Source organism: Elephas maximus, chromosome 25, assembly GCF_024166365.1.
Source record: "Elephas maximus indicus isolate mEleMax1 chromosome 25, mEleMax1 primary haplotype, whole genome shotgun sequence".
Taxonomy (NCBI): Eukaryota; Metazoa; Chordata; class Mammalia; order Proboscidea; family Elephantidae; genus Elephas; species Elephas maximus.
Genome location: NC_064843.1, coordinates 42,955,049 through 42,973,019, shown reverse-complemented (window position 1 = coordinate 42,973,019; position 17,971 = coordinate 42,955,049). Strand labels below are relative to the sequence as shown.

General features: G+C 44.6%; 1 pseudogene; it reads left to right on the top strand.

Annotated features, from left to right (window-relative positions):
- Nucleotides 1-1,572: 1,572 nt before the first annotated feature.
- On the top strand, nucleotides 1,573-13,848 carry LOC126067354 (casein kinase II subunit alpha'-like; annotated as a pseudogene).
- Nucleotides 13,849-17,971: the final 4,123 nt, after the last annotated feature.

The following is a 17,971-nucleotide window of genomic DNA, read 5'->3' as shown; positions in this document are numbered from 1 at the left end:
GTGTGCAAGTTTGTATGTGAGTGTATGTGTATAAGTATTTGTGAGTTGCATGTGTGTGTGTGTATGTGCATGTGTGTGTACTTGTAAAGGCCCCAGAAGGCCAACGCAAAGCACACCTGAGACTTGAAAACCCAGTTGGTATCACTTATAAAGAAACCAGAGGATGGTCCCTCCCACCTTTAAGGGAGTGGGCCAGGCCCTTGGTGAGGCACTGGGTCATGCCAGGGTAAGCCAGCATGGTCCTTGCCCTCAGAGAGCATTGCCCTGTGAAGTGAGTGGGTACACACCAAGTAACTCAATCCTGGAGGTTGTAGGGACTGTTCTTTCTAGTTCAGAGCCAGAGTCAGAGCAATGGCAGAACTTTCAAAAGCAAGATTGTCCTTGTGACCTCAGGCCCCTGCCAGGCTGGAGGGATGTGGGAGAAGTTGTCATGCTTGCCAGGGACTTCAGGCTACTGCTGGGTCTGCCCATGCCTGAGCTGATGAGGGAGCAAACAGGACAGTAATCAGGAGTACCAAATGGGACCAAACCAAGTGCTCCTTGGGGGAGGGAATGAGGTACCACAAGGGCTGGAGGGGCAGGGAGAGGGCTGGCTGAAAGGGCTGGCAGGCAGCTGTCCATGGGCCCAGTCTCCACCAGAAGTAGGCACCAGGGCACGGAGATCTGCTTCCGGTGGGCAGCACCACCTGCCTGAGCCAGTTGTCAGCTCCCACCTCTGCTTCCCATCAGTTCCAGCCTAGCAGAAAAAACCACAAGCCTAGGGGCAGCTCAGCCCCTGGTATTTGTGGGGTGGTAAGACGAGAGGACAAAGGGAGGCCGTGGCTTGCAGTCCAACACCCTCTTGCATCACCCATGGCTCTGCCCTGCACCATGAGGGGCCTTGTGCACACACACACACATAAGTGGATGATAAAGTCTTCAAGTCCAAGCACACAGCCTTCCCTCCTCTCCTATAGGGATGCTCAGTCCTGGTCTGGTTATCCTTGGGAGGACAGAACAGAGACGATGCACACACAGGCTATAGAAGTGGGCAGTGGCCATTTAAACGGGGTATTCCAAGGACCTGCTTACGCTCAAGCTGAGCGTGGCGTGGGGCTGGGCGGAGGGGCATGGTGTGAACTCCGTGGGCTGGTCTTCTCAGCACAGTGTGGTGGAAGAGGTGTCCTCTAATGCAGGCGACACAAATGCGGTCACCCAGCAGTGCCATTGCAGAAGCTGAGTGTTGTGGGTCCATGACAAGGTTAGCACAGAAACTGAGAGCAACTGTTTAGGAAATTCAATAGCAATTTGATAGCCTAATTTTATGTCTTTGAATCCAATTTAAAATATATATATATTTGGGTTTTATTTTGTGTCTTTTTTTAACATTTCATTTTCCTAGTAATTCATATTTTATTGTATTTCACAAAGGCATCAGTCCATGACAGACTGGAAATTAAAAAAAAAAAAAAAAGAAACTGGTCCTTCAGCACAGATAGTTTGAGAGCTCTGCTCTAAAACACTGGACGTGAGTCACAGCCCCCAACTGCCCAGGCCTCAGGGCAACACTTGGCAGGGGTGTGTCTGGGAAACATGAGGCCCAGGCCACACCTCTGGATATTCGGAGGCTCACCACTGGACCAGCCAGTCCTTCGGGGCAAGCGCAGCAGGGCACTGAGGGGTGTGTCCTGGGCCCTCCGGAAAGAACCACCTAGGGGCAAAAGCTCTCACAGGGAGACAGGAAGAACACTTCGGAAGATGGCGTCCACTAGTTTACACAGTGCATTTCTATAGACTTGCGTATCTGCTGAGCCACTTTCCAGCTGGATGACCTTGACCAAGACACCGTCCCTCTCTGAGCCCCCGTTTCCCCATCTGTAAAATGGCGTAAGGATTAAACAAGATAATACTTGCAAAGGCCTTAGGAGGCAGTCAACTCAAAACAGGGCTTCCCACCACATGTTTGCACCCAGGATAACAGGAGGGACACCAGATAGGGAAGCAGACATCGATAGGCCAGACGTCCACCACATGCCTTTCTCCTGCAAACCTGAGCTCTGGTGACTCCTCAGCCCCTACCAGTCTCTGGGATCCCTGCAGCCTCAGGGCCTGTTCAACAGCTGTGTGGGGAGACCCCCACCCAGAGTCACTGCCCAGGGGTTCCTGTGAGTCTTCATAGAGGCAGGGAGGGTAGCCATACGGAATATGGATATTTAATGTTTCCCAAATGCTGAGCCCAGGAGCAAAAAAATCCTGGGAATATTACTAGAGTGTCCATAAGATACCAAACCCAGAAATGGAGAGGGGGAGTGGGGTTGAACTGGCAAGAGCAGTAAACTTGAAGATAGAAGATCTGGGTCCCAGTCCTGACTCTCTCCTTCACAAGCTGTGTGACTTCAGGCTAACACTATCTAGGGTTTTTCTTGGGTCAGTTTCCCTGAAGCGGAGCCTGAGACAAGGATTCAGTTGTATGTGGCTCACTGGCTTGGAGGAGGGGACTCTCAGGTTAAAAGGGGCGGAGGATGCCTGGCAGGGCAGGGGGAGGAGCTAAGAAAGGATTTGTTCTCAACTGGAATCCGGCCTCAGCCTAATCCACAGGAGCTCTAGAACACGAATGGTACCTCAAAGTTGTCTCTCCCAGAGCAAGGGAGCTGAGCTGTTATACCCCCAGTTAGTGAGTAATTAATGCCCCCAGGGGTAGCCATAATCTCCCAGGCTTCTTCTGCAAGGCAGCTCCCATCAGCCAAGGGCAGCCCTCCAGAGAAGACACCAGGGGTGAGCTGTTTGTAACCAATGCCTGCAGCAACTGGGCTGGGTCTTTTAGCCTGGGCACCAACAGCGTCCACTACAGGTTCTTGTATGAACTAAGTGAGATGATACACATGAGCACAGCAATGCCTACATACAGTTGGTACTAAATAAATGCTGGTTGCATTGTGTCATGAGATCAAGATCCTAATATTGGCTGTGCCGTGTTCTCCTCTGGTACCTTTTCCTTTCAGACCCCTTGCCCTAAAGCTCCCTATGAATGGGAAGGGATCTCATTTTTTCTCTCCAAGCTCCCTTCCAATGGTCAAATTCAGAATTCAAGGCACTATGTGCTTCTGGATTGAAAGCACTGTTTTAGGACCTCCTAATTGCCCAGATTTAATATACCAAGAAATGCAATGAAAACTTTCAGATAATACAGGAGGCCTCAAGGAATATCGCCTACCACAACCTACTTGTCCCAAATTATGTTATGTTCTCACAGGCAGGCCACCCACTATATTTAATTTTCCATCCTTAGAGCTTCATTCTTTTTGTTAGGTCTGACCTCTCCATGTTCATTTATACTTCAAATGTCTTTGAGCCCCCAAACCAGTTGCCATAGATTCCATTCCAACTCATAGCAATCCCACAGGACAGAGTAGAACTGCCCCACAGGGTTTCCGAGGAGCAGCTGGTAGATTCGAACTGCCGATCTTTTGGTTAGCAGCTGAACTCTTAACCACTGGGGGTAGTGTATACAGCATGTGATGTCTCAGTGAAAAAAAGGAGGGGGTCAGCAAGTTGCTCCACAGTTGGAGGGTCCTGGGAACCAGTTGAAGGATAATTAGACAGGGCTGAAGAAATGTTATTGACGGGCAGTCCCACCTTGAAGGGTGGGGACAGTGTGGTTCAGTTCAAGGGTCTATGGCAGAACGTAAGTCATGGAGCATTGTTTTCAGCCCAATTCCCACCACGTTACACAAGCCTGTTTGCAGCAGAGCTGCTCTGGTAGCCCAGGGCATTACTCTAGCCTCTGTTCCTTTCCTCCCATCCTTTTCCCCCACATCAAAACTTACCTGTCCGATGTCCCAACAACCCAAGATTCTTGCAGGAATGGATTGAACCAAGATATTGCATACACCGAAGTGCAGGGCAGCAACAGAGAGCTGGACACTGAACTGCAGGTCACGCTAGGGCTCTCTTCCCTCCATCAAGTGGTCTGGTGGGCCATTGCACTGTTTGTAACTGTGGTAGCTTCAAAAATGACCAAAAGTTCTTCCCCTCCCTGTCTCTACACCCTTGCCAAGTGACTTTGCAGTTCCTCCCATCAAGAGGTAGAATCTTTCTCCACCCCCTTGGATCTGAGCTTGGCCATGTGACTTGCTTCGACTAACCAAACAGTAGTAAACACAATGCAAGCAGGGACTTGAAAAGTGCTTGTGCGTTGAATTTTTCTCTCTTGCTGATCTTGGGAAACCTACAACTCCCACCCCGTGCACAAGCCCAAGCTAGCCTCCAGAGCATGAAAAGACACGTAGTTCAGCTACCCCCATCACACCCGCCAACAGACAGCCAATCGCTAATCATGTGAGTGAGGTCATCAAATCTTAGCTGACTCCAGACTCAGAGGGGAGGCCAGGCAAGACCAGCAGAGGAGCTGCCCAGCTGAGCCTAGCCAACATGATCAACTCATAGAAATCATAAACTAAGTAAATAGCTGTTGTTTTAAGCCACTAAGTTGTGGGGTAGTTTGTTATGTGGCGATAGCTAACTGATAGAGCAATCAGCTTGCACTGTCAATCAGAGAGTCAGAGAAGCATGGGGCTGAGTCCTTGTACTGAACTCTATTCCTCTCTCAGTCAGAGCACAGTCTTAGATGGGTCACTCCCCTGCCCAAAAAAAAAAAAAAAACAGACCAAACCCTTTGCCTTAAAGTCAATTCTGACTCATAGCAACCCTATGGGACAGAGTAGAACTGCCCCCATAGGGTTTCCAAGGAGCACCTGGTAGATTCAATCTGCCAACCTTTTGCTTTAGCAGCCACACTCTTAACCACTACACCACCGGGGTTTCCTCCCACCTCCCACTGAGCTTCCATTTCCTCATCTTTAAAATGGAGTCAGTGTGACTGACCCTCTTACAGTTGAGTTGCCTATTCATTATAAACTCAGAACATTGTCCATCCTCAATTCCCCAAGTTTCCTGTATTTGTAAAAGGACCCCCTCTTTCTCTCACCCCTACTGAACCGCATTTGACTCCAAAAGAACGTGCCATTTCCATCGTAGCCCCGGCATCCACCCTCCCGTGGCCAGTCCAAGGGGAGTTGGAGGAGGTCGGTCTGTTGCGGGTGCGAGTGTGGGAACAGTTTATAGAAATGTATAAAAAGCCAAAGACAAGCTTCTCTCCGGGAAACAGTAACAAGGAAACACTCAGCTCCAGTTGAAAGAAAACTTTTTGAAGCAGGAAAGTTTATTTAGAGAAAAACCAAGCCCTTGAGTCAACAAATCAGGACCTTATCTCTGAGAATGTGGGTCATTTGGACTCTTGTGCTCTGCTGACCACTCTTGGCCTGGCTGGACCTTGGGGCAGAACCCTTGGGTCCAAAGTGGCTAAGGAGGCTGGAGATCAGGTCCCTGGGGACTAGGCCTTGGGTCCTGCCATGTGCTGAGAGCCAAGGGTGGGGAGAATGAGGTGCCAGGGAGTGGGATGCTGCAGGCTGCCCCACTGGCTTTTCTTTTTAAAACCCCTTATCATTTATTTCTTTGGAGTTTATTAAAAAAAAAAAAAAAAAAAAACCCGTCTGGGGCTGAGTGATGAAGGACATCCAGACTACAGACCATTCTGGTCCTTCTGCATCCCCTGGGGCCCCTACCCTACACGTCACTGCTCTGTGAGGACGAAAAGATCATACGCTCCGAGATAGTTTGCAGAAGTTTTTAGGCCTGGCCAAATGCGGGCAGGCTCCTTGAAGCAAACCTATTTGACAAGTTTGACAGAACCAAAGAGTAAATTCAGGATAATTTTTCCATTTTCTGAAGAATTCGTTGTTTGACAAAGGGACTACACATTCATCCTCTTAAATGGGATGAGTACCAGAGCATCATACTGGAAAGTGGAGACTTCACTAAAATGAATTTACTTTTTGGAGCCTGCCTTAGAATCCAAGGCAAGGGATTTGGCTGGCAGGAGCATGGAAGGACAGCAACGGCACAGCAACTAGGCAAGGCCCACCTCCAGGGAAAAGTTTCATGGGCTCTGGAAAGAACCCTTGGTCTATAAATCCCTTGCTAACCAGAGCTCTGCATACCAAGAGCAAAGAGAGCTTCCCCTCCATCTCACAAAACAAAAGACTTACGACAAGAGGCTTGTTGTCTATTGTGCTGTTCATGTATTTCTGGTCCTTTCTCTTGTCCAGCATAAAGTAGAAATGCACTGCTATGCCCCCTCGTGTTTGGGTGGGACCATGTGACCAGTTCTGGCCAATGAGATGTGGGTAGAAGTAACATATATCACCAAGACTGACTACATAATTATCCCAGTAGGGCCCAGCATGTGAAAGATGGACAATGAATAAGGAAGACCAAAGAAGAATTGATGCCTTTGAATTACAATGTTGGCAAAGAATATTGAATATACCATGGACTGCCAAAAGAACAAATAAATCTGTCTTGGAAGAAGTACCGCCTTAGAAGCGAGGATGGCAAGACTTTGTCTTACATACTTCGGACATGGTATCAGGAGGGATCGGTCCCTAAAGGACATCATGCTTGGAAAAGTAGAGGGTCAGCAAAAAAGAGGAAGATCCTCAATAAGATGGATTGACACAGTGACTGCAACAATGGGCTCAAGCATAACAATGATTGTGAGGATGGTGCAGGACCAGGCAGCGTTTCATTCTGTTGTACTTAGGATCACCATGAGTCAGAACTGACTCGACGGCATCTAAGAACAACAGGGCCTGGTACAAAATGAAAACATGGAGACCTTTTCTCAAAAAGAATAATTTCAAGAGCATTAAACCAAGCATGGGGCCTTTCTGAGTATGGGGGCCTGTGAATTGACAAGTTGCAAGTCCATGAACCCCTATCTTGTGGTTTTGTGCTTTAATTGCCTATGTGACACTCTCCAGAGCTCTTTCTTTAACTCTAGCAATTTGAGTTTGAGTTTGTGGCTGCTTCATCAGCGTAGGTCCCTGAGAGACACAATGTATAGTCTCTTGCCTCTTCTTGATGGACATGTAGCATAGCAAGAAATCAACCTTTGTTTTTGGAGTTGTTTGTTATTGCAGCATAAAGTACCCCATCCTGATTGATGCACACCCTAACCCAAGACAATAGGTTCTATTCACCATATAAGGTAAGACAGCCACTCGTATAACCTTTTCAGGACCAAGAAGGTGGCTGCCTTTTCTTACCAAGCAGCTGGCCCCTTCTCTGGGTAAAAATCTGTACCCAGTTATGAACCACCTGTGTAATTTTACTAAAATGCTCACCACAGTGCCTGACCCAGGGTAAGCCCTCAATAATTGGAATTCTGTATATTCCAAATATTTTGACGTTTTCCGTTAAAAATGCTTGGACTGTTGTTATACTCTACATTAGAAATTCCAACACAAATGGTCCTAAACAAAAAGGAAATCTAAATCTATTAACTCACGTAACTAGAAGTACAGAGGTAGGGCAAGCTCTGGTTCCTTTTCTTGAAGATTCCCTCAGCTCTGCCCTCTTCTGAGTGAGGGCTTTGCTCTCATGCTGGCTTCTCAAGGTGGCAAGATGGCGCCCAACAGCAACTAGACCAGCATGCTTTCTTGTTCAAAGTCTGCAGGACACAGAGAAAGTTCCTCTAACCATATAAGTCCCTCTTTTTTGTTTGATTGGACCAAGCTAGGTCATGTGTCCACCCTAGACCTATAACAATCACTAGGGGAATGTCAAGTGTTGATTGCCTCATTCATCAATATTTATTGAATTTTATATCCTGGCTCTTACTATTTATAATATTTATATAATATGCATGGATGTCGCTAGGGTGGTGTCACCCAGTGCAGTAACTCATAGTGTCACCCCCCACCCTGTGGGCCTCCTCCCGTACCAGACCATAGAGAATCCTTAGTAATGTTTTTTGTACTAATATTACTCATAAGTCGTAATTCCCATATATCACTCCTCTTTCCCTTTAATTACTCCTTCATCCACAAAAAGAAGTTATTGATATAGGTTCACAAATAATAATTACCACAATACTGTAGCTAAAACGCCAGAAAATTTGACAAAATCAGGGACTGTAAAAACACGGGCAGTAACGAAAACAACAGCAGGTGCTTGGACCGAGTGCAGACAAAACCATGCGATTTGACGGGTCATTGTAATTGGATAATAATGACAGCTCTGTCGGAGGGCGTTAGAAGGTTCAAATAGGAAATTAGCATAGAGTTTTCGCCTTGTGGGTATATTAATACATGTAAGCTGGGCTTGCATGAAAAATGTTTTTATTGTTATAACTAACCGCAGGGATATTTTTATAGACAGTCATTTCAGTGTCGCTCCCTCTGACAGTGTCACCCGGTGCAGTCCATATCCCCCAGCACCCTGCCAATGACGCTATTGATAATATAGTGTTTCCCAATATTTTTATAAAATATTCCTAAATATTTTATAGCTTAATGATAATCTACCCTAAGATCATCTGTAGTTCATTCAATGTTTTTCTTTTTGTCGAAAATTTTGTTTCCAGTCTGTTGCTACTATGATGATAACATTTTCATGTAAGAACTTTTCTTTTGTCAAATAATCTCCTTATGATAGAGCATTGTTTTAGGCTCTGTGATCACAGGAGTTAAATCTGAGTTCTGGAAACATACATTGATAGGAGTTGTTGTTGTTGTTGTTGTTGTTGTTGTTGTTAGGTGCCATTCAGTTGGTTCCAACTCATAGCGACCCTATGTACAACAGAACGGAACACTGCCCAGTCCTGCCCCATCCTCACAATTGTTGTTCTGCTTAAGCCCATCGTTGCAGCCACCGTGTCAATCCATCTCGTTGAGCGTCTTCCTCTTTTTCGCTAACCCTCTACTTTACCAAGCATGATGTCCTTCTCCAGGGACTGGTCCTTCCTGATAACATGTCCAAATTATAGGAGGCTAAGTGTTGCCATCCTCACTTCTAAGGACCATTCTGGCTGTACTTCTTCCAAAACAGGTTTGTTTGTTCTTTTGGCAGTCCACGGTATATTCAATATTCTTTGCCAACAATTCAAAGGCATCAATTCTTCTTTGGTCTTCCTTATTCATCATCCAGCTTTTGCATGCATATGAGATGATTGAAAAGCTTGGGTCAGGTGCATTCTAGTCCTGAAGGTGACATTCTTGGTTTTTAACACTTTAAAGAGGTCTTTTGCAGCAGGTTTGCCCAATGCAATGCGTCATTTGATTTATTGACTTCTGCTTCCATGGGTATTGATTGTGGATCCGAGTAAAATGAAATCTTTGATAACTTCAATCTTTTCTCCATTTATCATGATGTTGCTTATTGGTCCCGTTGTGAGGATTTTTGTTTTCTTTATGTTGAAGCGTAATCCATACTGTGATCTTTGATCTTCATTAGTAAGTGATAGAAGTGGAATGGGTTTTTCATGAATGGCTTAGACTAGTGAGAGCCACCCCACAACCCACCTCCAGCTGGGGCTAGGATGTGCTTACCTTACATACATGGAGTGAGTGGGGGCAGGGGGGATATCAGTACAATGCTAGGGTTCTGTCAGAAAATGGCAGGGGAAGTGGATATTGGATGGGCAGTCAAAGGTGCCCACTCTACTTTTCTTCCTCATGAAATTTATTTTGTGAAGTATGTGAAGATCTAAACTGATTTTCTCCCAAATTTGCTAATCAGTTGCCATAGATATCTCTTAAATCAAAGTCAAATGTCCCTCCTTGACAGAAGGTCACCCTTCACTACCCTTCTGCTACCACCTGGTTTTACCATGCGGCCCTTGAGACCCCTGCACTCCCTTCTCCCTTTTTCTCTGCCTTTGTCCCTAAACAGCCTCCTTAGATCTCCTATTTCCTTAGGGATGTGAGGCCACCAGCCCCAAGACACAGGGGTCCCTGCCCTCCATTTCCAACGGGCCCACTAATTGATCTTATTAATTATTTTACTGTGAAACTAATACCCACTCATAATAGAAAATCTGGAAAAGACAGAGCAGTCAAGTGAATAAAAATAATCATCTACACCCTATAAATATTTTAGCCTCTATCTTTCAAATCTTTTATCTGTATATTTTTACACAGTTGAGATCATAGTGCATATATTCTTTTATATCCTGATTCTAGCTCTTAGTATACTATTTATATAATATAGTGTTTCTCAATATTTTAATAAAATATTTTATAGCTTAATGATGATCTAGTTTAAGATAGTCTGTAGTTTATTCAATCTTGCTCTTTCTGTTGAAATTTTTGTTTCCAGTTTGTTGCTATTATGATAGTGATGAGCATTTTCGTGCAAGAACCTTTTCCTTTGTCAAATTATCTCCTTGTGATAGAATTCTAGATATGAAATCACTAAATCAACAGCTGTACAGTTTTTATAGCTTTTTGACAAATTGTAAAAATGTGGCAAAAGAAGTTGCACTATTGATACTCTCGTTTGTCAGGAAGACTGTTTTGCTGCCTGTATTAGTTTCCTATTGCTGCTGTAACAAATTACCACAAATTTGGTGACTTAAAACAAAACAAATGAGCTCTCTTGAGGTTCTGGAGGCCCAACAACTGAAATTATTTTTACTGACTGTCAAAATGTCAACAGACCTGGTTGCTTGTAAAGGCTCTAGGAATCCATTTCCTTGCCTTTCTAGCTTGCGGAGGCTAAACTGAACCAAGCCAGTTATTGTTGAGTCGGTTCCGACTCATGGAGACACCATATGTTTCAGAGTAGAACTGCACTCTGTAAGATTTTCAAGGCTGTGATCTTTCAGAAGCAGATCACCAGGCCTTTCTTCTGAGGTGCCTCTGGGAACTTGCTGATGTGGGGATATAGTTCTATAAGTTTTGACAAATGCATAGAGTTGATAGAACAGTTCTGTATCTTGATTGCATTGATAATTATATTCTTCCATAACAACGTTCATTTCTGTTTAATTATGATAGGGTGGGAGCAGGGAGAACTACAAATTTTAAATGTTGTCTTATAAAATTCATAATTTTTCTTTTATGATTCCTTCTAATTCTTTTAATCTTATCAAGTATTCCCTATCTAGAGATTATTTTTTGCTTTTATAGTCTTTTTTATATTATATTTGGTTCTTTGATGCATTTGAAATTTATTTTGGTGTACAGTGAGATGAGACTATAAATTGATTTCTTTTTTCAAGTCACTAAACAATTGTCCCAGCATCATTTACTGAATAATCCATTTCTTCCCCAGGGTATTGTGATTCCTCCCCAGGGAGACTTTTTTTTTTTAATTGAACTTTAGATGAAGGTTTACTGAACAAACTAGTTTCTCATCAAACAATTAGTACACACATTGTTGTATGACATCAGTTAACAACCCCATGACACGTCAGCACTCTCCCTGCTCATCCCTGGGTTCCCTATTACCAGCTTTCCTGTTCCGTCCTGCGTTCCAGTCTCTGCCCCAGGGCTGATGTGTCCCTTTAGTCTTGTTTTGTTCCATGGGCCTGTTCAATCTTTGGCTGAAGGGTGAACCTCAGGAGTGGCCTCATTACTGAGCTAAAAGGGTGTTCGGGGGCCATACTCTCAGGGTTTCTCCAGTCTCTGTCAGGCCAGCAAGGCTGGTCTTTCTTTTTGAGTTGGAATTTTGTTCTACATTTTTCAATCCAACTCTGTCCTGGACCCTCTAGCCAGGGAGACATTTTAAGGTACAACTTCAGGAGGATAAATAAACTCTTACAGTGTTTTAAATACTAAATTTTTTTGTTCTGAAATACAGAAAATTATTTACAAAGTCTAAAGGTCTTTATTATTAATTTTTGACATAACCTAGATCCCCATGCCAAAAATAAATTAGAAGCATTTGGATTTTTGAAGTCGTCTTTTTTGGTTTGGTTTTGTTTTTCAGCTCCATAGTGGAGCTAAGTGAAAATGACAAGTTTAGCCAATCGGTTAATGGTTTTCCATGGGATCTCAAATAACTTCTTACGTGAAATTTTTTTCACTGGTGATGTATGTACAGTGTGTGTGTGTGTGTGTGTGTGTGTGTGCGCGCGAGCGCATGCACACGCATAAGTGCGTGTGTTGGGAGGTATGAAGGGGTGGTACTGCTTAAGTCCTTGCTACTCAAAGTGTGGTTCTTGGACCAGCAGTGTTGACATCACCTGGAAACATGTTGTTGTTGTTGTTGGGTGCCATCACCGAGTTGGCTCCAACTGATAGCAACCCTATAGGACAGAGAAGAACTGCCCCATAGGGGTTTCCAAAGAGTGGCTGGTGGGTTTCAACTGCTGGCCTTTTAGTTAACACCGGAGTTGTTAACCACTGCGCCACAGGGCTCCACTGATGATAAGATGTACCAAAAAAAAAAAAGGACGGTCATAAGTGTGGTTCTTCGTAAGTCAAATATGTCATAAGTCGGGGACTACCGTATTTCCTTTTCGTTGGCCTTTCTCTCCTGCCCCTGTGAGTCCACTCCCTGCAGCTCTCCTGTCTTTACTCCACATGTAAGTTAATACTTCAGCCACTCCAAGCTCTTCCAGATCAAGGACACAAGAGTGAACTTCCCAGGTGGCTGGGGAGGGCAGAAGCTGTGTCCACAGTCCAACTCTCAAGGGCTCCTCTCAGACCTGGCCTCTGCTCTCTCCACATAAGCATTCAGTGGTCACTTTGGTTAAATAGGACAAGTTGGTTAGTGACCATTTAGTGAGTATCTGACAAACTGAGGGGGAGACAGGAGGAGATGATCTAGTCGCCATCCTCAGAGAGCTCACCATTTTAAATGGAGATGAAGCCAACCACCAATAAAGAGAAAAGCAATCATAGGCTACCAGGGACTTTTGCCTGGCAGTGGCAGAGAGGAGAGACCAGGCAGTCCTGACAGAGAGTGTTTACCTTAATATTGCAATGCTCACAAGTCAACTGGCAAAATTCAAGCCATCAGCTGGTTTGTTAGTTCATTCATTCACTCATCCATTCAACAAACATGTATTGAGCACTCAGTGTCATTTCACCCTCATTTTACAGATAAGGAAACTGAAGCTAGAGAGGCTAAATGACTTGCCCAAGGCCACACAACTCTCAGGTGATGGAGCTGGGATTCAGACTCAGAGCTGCTGCCTGATTCCACTTCCTTTTGTGCCCCCCAGCGTCCCTCCTCTGGCCTGCCAAGGCCTGGTTACAGTGCAGGATAGTATTTGAGGCCTTCAACATCACCAACAGTAAGAGAATGGTTGTAAAAATTCTCAAGCCAGTGAAGAAAAAGAAGATAGCGTGAGAAGTTAAAATTCTGGAGAACCTTCAGAGTGGAACAAACGTCATTAGGCTGATTGACACTGGCAGACTTTGATATCAGTTGAGGCTCTAGATTCCTGTCAAAGCAAGGGGGTCATGCACAGAGATGAAAACCCGCCCAACGTCACCAACAGAAAAGGCTGCGACTGGTAGACTGGGGGCTGGTAGGGTTCTGGCATACTGCTCAGGACTATGATGTGTAGCCTCAGATGGCTAGAGCTCCCTGTGGACCATTGGCGTATGATTACAGACGTGTGGAGTTAGGACTGTACATTGGCACACATGGTCTTTCAAAAGGAATATTTTTTCTAGGGATAGAATAACTACAACCAGCTTGTTCACATTGCCAGCGTTCTGGGTACAGATGGAAATCTGAAGAAGTGTTGTATAGTCCTAGATCCATGCTTCAACAATAGCCTGGAACACCACTCATGGAAATGCTGGGGAAACTTTATCCATCGTGGCAACAGACACTTTGTCAGGCCTGAGACCCTTGATCTTCCGGACAAATGTCTGTGATAGACCATCAGCAGACAGAATGCTGAAGATGCATGGGCACCTACACTTCCACCCTGTGGTGAAGGAGCAGTCCCAACCCAGCACAGGTAATGCTATACTTTCTACAGTCTCACAACAGCTCGAAGAAGACTGAAAAGTGACGGATAATGTGGCATTGATGTCTGCCAATAAAAACATCCAGCCAAAACACAAACCTTGAAGGAAAACTACAGTGTGGTCAAAAGAAATTCTAGTCTGTCAACAGATGAATGGATAAACAAAATATGACATATATATACGATAGAATATTATTCAGCCATAAAGAGAAATGGAGTTCTGATATATGCTATGATGTGGATGAACCCTGTTAACACTATACTGAGTGAAATAAGTCAGACACAAAATGACAAATATTGTATGATTTCACTTAAATGAGATACCTACAAAAGGCAAAGACAGCCCTTCAGGGCACCAGACCCACAGTGATCACCGCTGAGGGCAACACTGGCAAGAGATGCCTCCTCTGTTTCTGGCCCCACAGTCTGGGACCCTGCAGCGTTGAACAAAGGGCCCTTGGACAGTGTCAGGAACTTTTTTCAATAACACCATCTATGTGGCAGGTGTAGGGTCAAGGGCTAGTGGCTAGTCAGTCTCCTCAGCTCTCTCCGTAGGATTCTGGAAGCAACACAGTCATCACTGGACTGTGTAAATCCCCGGGAGTCACAGATAATTCAGTCCAAAGAAATATACCGAATTACCATTAATCTGAGCAGGTCAGGGCTAAAAGGATTGATTTATATGCAAGAGATGTGATCTCACCTGTGCCCCCAGCTCAAGCAATGGGTCTTACTAGTTTCAACTTTACCATCGGCAACACAATTGTAATATTATTGTCTTGTCTCAGCAGGCCAAGGCCCAGGAGCAGCCCTGGGAGCCCCACACTTCCTCGAGGTTGAAATTCATTCATTCACTCAGCAAATATTTTATATAACACTTTCCATGTGTTCGACACTAGAGTTACTAAACTAAGAAAAACAAAGTCCTTGATCACAAGAAGTTTACTAGCTGGTACGGTGAGAAAAAGAATGAACCAATTAAAGAAAATACATATATATTCAATATATCAGGTGGACGAATAAAGCAGAGTAAGGCACTAGGGTGTGACAGTGAGTGGTCAGGGTAGGTCTCTCTGAGTAGGAATCCCAAGTACAGGAGGAATGAGCCATGTTGAGGAAAAGCATTCCAGGTAGAGGGAAAGGCAAATATGAAGGCCCTGAGGTATGAGCTTGCTTAGGGCTGGATCAAAATGAGTTAGGGGAAGAACAGTAGATCCTAAAGTCAAAGTCTTAATGGGGGCTAGACCACAACCTTGCATACCATAGAAAGGTTCTACACTTTACTCTGAATGAGATGGGAGATTCTGGAAGGTTTTGAGAAAAGAGGAGTTTATAAACTGACCTGGCCTACAATGTTAGAAAGATAATTTTCCTCCTGTGTGGGAACAAGGTTGGAAGTAATGAGACCTGTCAGGAGGCCATTGCACTAATCAAGACAAGAGATGATGGTGGCTCGAGCCAGGATAGTAGCAGTGGAGAAGGTGAGGGGTGGTCTGATGTATTATGAAAGTTGAGCCAATATGTTTTGTTGCCATATTGGATTTGAAAGATAAGAGAAAGAGGAGAGTTTAGGATAACTTCAAGGTCAGGGTGAACTTCGGTTTTTAAGAAGGAGAAAGTGTTATTCAGTCTAGTTTCTAAAGAGCCCTGGGGAAGGTTGGCCAGCCTGGCCAGCTTTTCACCAGAAGGAAAGCGATCAGGATGAAGCTGAGCCAAGGGCTTGTGGACAGCCCACAATGAAAGAGGCCCACGGAAGAGATGGAGCTCTAGGAGGTGTGTCTTCAGCAGTGCTGGGAAGAGTTGTGAGTGATGTGATTCTTTGCATGCTATTGCAAAGCTCCTCTAAAATGGCTAACGTTTCAAAACGTGTGTGATCGGATTTCTGTGGACATGGATTTTGTGCCCAATCTGTAGTTGAGAATTTGAAGAGATTGGTAGGACGTTTTGGGACTCTCCGGAGCCATCAAATTGGGGATTCAAGTCACATTTAGGAGCCATGGTGGGGCAATGGTTAAAGTGATCAGTGGTTAACCAAAAGTTTGTTGATTCTAACCCACCAACCACTCCACGGGAGAAGAGACCTGGTGATCTTCTCCCATAAAGATGATAGCCTAGGAAACCCTATGGCGCAGTTCTACTCTGTCCTATAAGATTGCTATGAGTCGGAATCAACTCAAGAGCATACAACAACAGGCCACAGTTAGCCAGATACCCCCAGAGTAGGGCCCCTGCCCACCAACATTAGAGTTCTAAGATATAGTTATTTAAGTGTTTTACCTGTGAGGGCTCTTGAAGACAGAGATGGCATTATGCCTTTTTAGAATTCAGGATTTACACATGCTCCATAAAGGACTATCAAACTGAATCATATAGGATTAAAATAAATTGGATTTCATAAAATTCATGGGTATTTTAGCTCTTAGTCCAGCTCCTACATTATCTTAGTTTGAAGTCCCCCAGAGGCAGACCCTGAGACAAGGATTCACATGTAAGTAGTTTATTTGGGAGGTGATCTCAGGAAGAACCAGGACAGAAATGGAGAAGTGAGGTAGGGCGGGGAAGGCAGCCAATAGAGAGGGCTTTGTGAACAGGTTACCACTGTGAACAACTGGGGACTCAGTTCTGCTGGGTGACCCTTTGGGATAGTAAAGAACACACCCCAGGGTTGTCTGCTATGAGGGAGAGGAAGCTGGAACATTTATCCATTAACTCACATCTCTCATTAATTCAGGGCCACTCCCAGGATGGTTGACTCCCCGGCATTCCAGCCTGCCCGTGTGCCAAGCAGGCTCCAAAGACCAGAGAATGCCCTCAGAGAGTCTCAGGTGCTTGCAGGAGAAAGCCTTAAATGGGTAAGGGAATAGTGAGCGCCAAGGGAACATGGGCAGGGCACCAACAGCAATTGCTAAACTCATTTCTCTTTTATTTTATTTTTAAAAGATAAAGAAAATACTGGCTCACGAAATAACCAAAAGGCATGGCTGCATGCAGAGGCTCAACAATTCATATTCTCTCTCTCTCTCTCTCTCTGCTATCTCTCTCCCCACCCCACCCCACCTCCCCCCCCCCCCACCACACCTCTCTCCTGCATCTCTCTCTCCACTCTGTTTTCCTTGGTGTTGGCTTCACTCTGAGCAGCAAATCACGGGCCGGTGGCAACACAAGGGCACCTTCAGCTTTACATCGTCTTCACAGGCAGTAATCCCAGGAGAAAGAGGTTTGCTTTCCCAAAACTTTTAGCAAATGTCTCATTGTACCAGCTCGGTTACCTGCCCATGCTTGAATAGGGGCCATAAAGAGGAGCTAAACTGATTTGAAAGTCCTAGGTTGTATGCCCACCCCAGAACCTTGGAGGTTAGAGTTAACGCCACTATAGTACCATAGACAAGGTGAGGAAACAAAGGTGTAGAAAGGGTAGAGATTTTTTTTTTCTGCCAATTCAACTTTTTACAGATGTACAATTTATTGGCATCAATTACATTAATTGGCTGTGCAGCCATTACCCTTAAGCAATGAGAAACTCGGTACCTCCTAAGCAATCACTAGAAATGGGTAGAGATCTGCTCAGAATTACGCAGCCTTTGTGAGCAAATCATTAAAAGAAAGACAACCTACCAGAAAAATAGGGAGGAATTTTGAACAAGCACTTCACAAAAGAAGATATCCAAATGGCTGATAAACATCTGAAAAGGTGCCCAATCTTATCAGTCACCAGCAAAATGCAGATTAAAACCAGAAGGTGATATCACTTCACAACCACTGAATGGCTAAGATGAACAAGACCAAAAAAAAAAATGCCAAGTGTTGGTAAAGATGTGGGGCTATTGGAACCTCCATGCATTGCTGGTGAGAACGTAAGTGGGTAAAAAACATTTGGGGAAACTACTTCACAGTGTCTATAAAAAATAAATGGATGCCTATCCTGTGACCCAGGAATCCCACTCCTTGGCATATGACCAATAGAAATGCAAACATACATTCATCAAGACATGTACAAAAATGCCACAGCAGCTTTACTCATAATAGCCAAAACCTGGAAACACTTCACATGTCCATCAAAAGCAGGATGGATAAATAAACCATGGTACGTTCATGAAATGGAATGCAATACAGCAATGAAAAAGAATGAACTGTTGCTATACACAATATGGATAGATCTCA